This window comes from Oncorhynchus mykiss, chromosome 19 (assembly GCF_057628025.1).
Source record: "Oncorhynchus mykiss isolate SJ-2025 chromosome 19, ASM5762802v1, whole genome shotgun sequence".
NCBI classification, from domain to species: Eukaryota; Metazoa; Chordata; class Actinopteri; order Salmoniformes; family Salmonidae; genus Oncorhynchus; species Oncorhynchus mykiss.
In genome coordinates, this window is record NC_143040.1 from 3,936,751 (window position 1) to 3,942,500 (window position 5,750).

Here is a 5,750-nt window from a genome sequence, read left to right on the forward strand (position 1 = left end):
GGTTAATATTGTAATATCCAGGTGTGTAAAGCTCTTAGAGACTTACCCAAGAAGACTCCCAGCTGTAATGACTCTTAGAGACTTACCCAAGAAGACTCCTAGCTGTTATGACTCTTAGAGACTTACCCAAGAAGTCTCCCAGCTGTAATGGCTCTTAGAGACTTACCCAAGAAGACTCCCAGCTGTAATGACTCTTAGAGATTTACCCAAGAAGACTCCCAGCTGTAATGACTCTTAGAGATTTACCCAAGAAGACTCCCAGCTGTAATGACTCTTAGAGATTTACCCAAGAAGACTCCCAGCTGTAACGACTCTTAGAGACTTACCCAAGAAGACTCCCAGCTGTAATGACTCTTAGAGATTTACCCAAGAAGACTCCCAGCTGTAATGACTCTTAGAGATTTACCCAAGAAGACTCCCACCTGTAATGACTGCCAAAGGTGTTTCTCACATGTGTTTATTCAGGGAGGTGAATAATTATGAAATCAAGGTGTTTTATTTTGTATTAAACTTTTTTTCTTCCAGAGTATTTTGAGTAGATTGTTGACAAAAAATAAATAATAATTACAATTAAATGTAACCTTTATTTAACTAGGCACATCAGTTTAAGAACAAATTCTTATTTACAATGACGGCCCACCCCAGCCAAATCCTAACCCAGACGACGCTGGGCCAGTTGTGCGCCGCCCTATGGGACCAGGGACTGTAGTGACGCCTCCGTTAGGGGGTGAATACTTATGCAAGGCAGTCTATATAACGTAGGAAAGATTACTTCAGTATAGCTCTGTACAGGAAATGAATTTACTGAAAATAAAAGAGATCGTTGGTGTCGGTGGTAGAGGTCACATTCTGAACCCGACGTGGGCACCAGCACCAACACCGCCCGGCGTCGACCGTCTCCGTCGTCTCCTGTTGCCACGGTCCCCTGTATACCGGCAGGGCGGCCGCCGCCTCCTCCCAGTATTCCGGACGCTGGCGCTGGGACTTACTTGGGAACCTGGGGGGGTTTTAATATGATCATAGTCAGTCTGTCTGTATTTGTATCTATTACGGATCCCCATTAGATCTTGCGAAAGGCTAATCAAATCACATTTTATTGGTCACATACACATGGTTAGCAGATGTTATTGAGTGTAGTGAAATGCTTGTGCTTCTAGTTCCAACAGTGCAGTAAATATCCACAAGTAAACTAACAATTCCACAACTACTACCTTATACACACAAATCGAACTAAAGGGATGGAATAAGAATATGTGCATATAAGTATTCTTGTGCATATAAGTACGTGCATATAAGTACTCTATGTGCATATAAGTACTCTTCCTGGGGTTTATTAGGGATCCCCATTAGTTCCTGCCAAGGCAACAGCTACTCTTCCTGGGGTTTATTATGGATCCCCATTAGTTCCTGCCAAGGCAGCAGCTACTCTTCCTGGGATCCATTATGGATCCCCATTAGTTCCTGCCAAAGCAGCAGCTACTCTTCCTGGAGTTTATTATGGATCCCCATTAGTTCCTGTCAAGGTAGCAGCTACTCTTCCTGGGTTTATTATGGATCCCCATTAGGTCCTGCCAAGGCAGCAGCTACTCTTCCTGGGGTTTATTAGGGATCCCCATTAGTTCCTGCCAAGGCAACAGCTACTCTTCCTGGGGTTTATTATGGATCCCCATTAGTTCCTGCCAAGGCAGCAGCTACTCTTCCTGGGATCCATTATGGATCCCCATTAGTTCCTGCCAAAGCAGCAGCTACTCTTCCTGGAGTTTATTATGGATCCCCATTAGTTCCTGCCAAGGCAGCAGCTACTCTTCCTGGGGTTTATTATGGATCCCCATTAGGTCCTGCCAAGACAGCAGCTACTCTTCCTGGAGTTTATTATGGATCCCCATTAGTTCCTGTCAAGGCAGCAGCTACTCTTCCTGGGTTTATTATGGATCCCCATTAGTTCCTGCCAAGGCAGCAGCTACTCTTCCTGGGGTTTATTATGGATCCCCATTAGGTCCTGCCAAGGCAGCAGCTACTCTTCCTGGGGTTTATTATGGATCCCCATTAGGTCCTACCAAGGCAGCAGCTACTCTTCCTGGGGTTTATTATGGATCCCCATTAGTTCCTGCCAAGGCAGCAGCTACTCTTCCTGGGGTTTATTATGGATCCCCATTAGTTCCTGGCAAGGCAGCAGCTACTCTTCCTGGGGTTTATTATGGATCCCCATTAGTTCCTGCCAAGGCAGCAGCTACTCTTCCTGGGGTTTATTATGGATCCCCATTAGTTCCTGCCAAGGCAGCAGCTACTCTTCCTGGGGTTTATTATGGATCCCCATTAGTTCCTGCCAAGGCAGCAGCTACTCTTCCTGGGGTTTATTATGGATCCCCATTAGTTCCTGCCAAGGCAGCAGCTACTCTTCCTGGGGTTTATTATGGATCCCCATTAGTTCCTGCCAAGGCAGCAGATACTCTTCCTGGGGTTTATTATGGATTCCCATTAGTTCCTGCCAAGGCAGCAGATACTCTTCCTGGGGCCCAGCAACATTAAGGCAGTTATACAATTTTTAAAACATTACAAGACATTTCTCAATAGATTTCACAACATATTGCATCCGTTACCTGATGTGGAACAGAGTTCCATGTAGTCATGGATCTATGTAGTACTGTGGAATAGAGTTCCATGTAGTCATGTCTCTATGTAGTACTGTGGAATAGAGTTCCATGTAGTCATGGATCTATGTAGTACTGTGGAATAGAGTTCCATGTAGTCATGTCTCTATGTAGTACTGTGGAATAGAGTTTCATGTAGTCATGGCTCTATATAGTACTGTGGAATAGAGTTCCATGTAGTCATGGCTCTATGTAGTACTGTGGAATAGAGTTTCATGTAGTCATGGCTCTATATAGTACTGTGGAATAGAGTTCCATGTAGTCATGGCTCTATGTAGTTCTGTGGAATAGAGTTCCATGTAGTCATGTCTCTATGTAGTACTGTGGAATAGAGTTCCATGTAGTCATGTCTCTATGTAGTACTGTGGAATAGAGTTTCATGTAGTCATGGCTCTATATAGTACTGTGGAATAGAGTTCCATGTAGTCATGGCTCTATGTAGTACTGTGGAATAGAGCTCCATGTAGTCATGGCTCTATGTAGTACTGTGGAATAGAGTTCCATGTAGTCATAGCTCTATGTAGTACTGTGGAATAGAGTTCCATGTAGTCATGTCTCTATGTAGTACTGTGGAATAGAGTTCCATGTAGCCATGACTCTATGTAGTACTGTGGAATAGAGTTCCATGTAGTCATGGATCTATGTAGTACTGTGGAATAGAGTTCCATGTAGTCATGACTCTATGTAGTACTGTGAAATAGAGTTCCATGTAGTCATGGCTCTGTGTAGTACTGTGGAATAGAGTTTCATGTAGTCATGGATCTATGTAGTACTGTGGAATAGAGTTCCATGTAGTCATGGATCTATGTAGTACTGTGGAATAGAGTTCCATGTAGTCATGGCTCTGTGTAGTACTGTGCACCTCCCATAGTCTGTTCTGGACTTGGGGACTGGGAAGAGACCTCTGGTGGCATGTCTTGTGGGGGTATGTATGGGTGTCTGAGCTGTGTGCTAGTCGTTTAAACAGATGGCTCGGTGCATTCAACATGTCAATACCTCTCATAAATACAAGCAGTGATGAAGTCAATCTCTCCTCCACTATGAGCTAGGAGAGATTGACATGCATATTAGAGCCAGCAGTGCTGCCCTGTTCTGAGCCAGCCGTGCTGCCCTGTTCTGAGCCAGCCATGCTGCCCTGTTCTGAGCCAGTCGTGCTGCCCTGTTCTGAGCCAGCCGTGCTGCCCTGTTCTGAGCCAGCCGTGCTGCCCTGTTCTGAGCCAGTCGTGCTGCCCTGTTCTGAGCCAGCCGTGCTGCCCTGTTCTGAGCCAGCCGTGCTGCCCTGTTCTGAACCAGCCGTGCTGCCCTGTTCTGAGCCAGACGTGCTGCCCTGTTCTGAACCAGCCGTGCTGCCCTGTTCTGAGCCAGCCGTGCTGCCCTGCTCTGAGCCAGACGTGCTGCCCTGTTCTGAACCAGCCGTGCTGCCCTGTTCTGAGCCAGCCGTGCTGCCCTGCTCTGAGCCGATTTTCCTATGTCTCTCTTTGTGGCACCTGACCACGTGACTGAACAGTTGTCCAGATGCAACAAACTAGGGCCTGTAGGACCTGCCTTGTTGATAGTGTTGTTAAGAAGGTAGAAACTAGGGCCTGTAGGACCTGCCTTGTTGATAGTGTTGTTAAGAAGGTAGAAACTAGGGCCTGTAGGACCTGCCTTGTTGATAGTGTTGTTAAGAAGGTAGAAACCAGGGCCTGTAGGACCTGCCTTGTTGATAGTGTTGTTAAGAAGGTAGAAACTAGGGCCTGTAGGACCTGCCTTGTTGATAGTGTTGTTAAGAAGGTAGAAAATAGGGCCTGTAAGAAGGTAGAAACCAGGGCCTGTAGGACCTGCCTTGTTGATAGTGTTGTTAAGGTAGAAACTAGGGCCTGTAGGACCTGCCTTGTTGATAGTGATGTTAAGGCAGAGCATCGCTTTATTATGGACAGACTCCTCCCCATCTTAGCTACTACTGCATCAACATGTTTTGACCATGACAGTTTACAATCCAGGGTTACTCCAAGCAGTTTAGTCTCCTCATCTCCTTCTCCCTCCCTCCTCCTCCCCCTCCCTCCCGTTCCACTTCTCTTCCCTTCGCTTCCTTCTTATGTCCTCTTCCTCCCTCAATTCCCCTCCTCCCTCCTCTCTCTCCTCTCTCCCGTTCCACTTCTCTTCCCTTCGCTTCCTTCTTATGTCCTCTTCTTCCCTCCAGCCGTGCTGCCCTGTTCTGAGCCAGCCGTGCTGCCCTGTTCTGAACCAGCCGTGCTGCCCTGTTCTGAGCCAGACGTGCTGCCCTGTTCTGAACCAGCCGTGCTGCCCTGTTCTGAGCCAGCCGTGCTGCCCTGCTCTGAGCCGATTTTCCTATGTCTCTCTTTGTGGCACCTGACCACGTGACTGAACAGTTGTCCAGATGCAACAAACTAGGGCCTGTAGGACCTGCCTTGTTGATAGTGTTGTTAAGAAGGTAGAAACTAGGGCCTGTAGGACCTGCCTTGTTGATAGTGTTGTTAAGAAGGTAGAAACTAGGGCCTGTAGGACCTGCCTTGTTGATAGTGTTGTTAAGAAGGTAGAAACCAGGGCCTGTAGGACCTGCCTTGTTGATAGTGTTGTTAAGAAGGTAGAAACTAGGGCCTGTAGGACCTGCCTTGTTGATAGTGTTGTTAAGAAGGTAGAAACTAGGGCCTGTAGGACCTGCCTTGTTGATAGTGTTGTTAAGAAGGTAGAAACTAGGGCCTGTAGGACCTGCCTTGTTGATAGTGATGTTAAGGCAGAGCATCGCTTTATTATGGACAGACTCCTCCCCATCTTAGCTACTACTGCATCAACATGTTTTGACCATGACAGTTTACAATCCAGGGTTACTCCAAGCAGTTTAGTCTCCTCATCTCCTTCTCCCTCCCTCCTCCTCCCCCTCCCTCCCGTTCCACTTCTCTTCCCTTCGCTTCCTTCTTATGTCCTCTTCCTCCCTCAATTCCCTTCCTCCCTCCTCTCTCTCCTCTCTCCCGTTCCACTTCTCTTCCCTTCGCTTCCTTCTTATGTCCTCTTCTTCCCTCCATTCCCCTCCTCCCTCTTCCTCCCTCCCTCTCTCTACTCCCTCCTCTCCCTCCTCTCTCTCCTCCCTCCCCCTTC

General features: G+C 47.3%; 1 long non-coding RNA gene across 1 annotated transcript in view; it reads right to left on the bottom strand.

The window, feature by feature from the left end:
- Positions 1 to 561: 561 nt before the first annotated feature.
- The window catches only part of LOC149974661 (uncharacterized), a 5,598-nt gene continuing 409 nt past the window's right edge, over positions 562 to 5,750 (bottom strand). The window contains exon 2 of the long non-coding RNA XR_016488722.1: positions 562 to 997. This is a non-coding gene — a long non-coding RNA (uncharacterized LOC149974661). The remainder of the gene's footprint in view (positions 998 to 5,750) is intronic.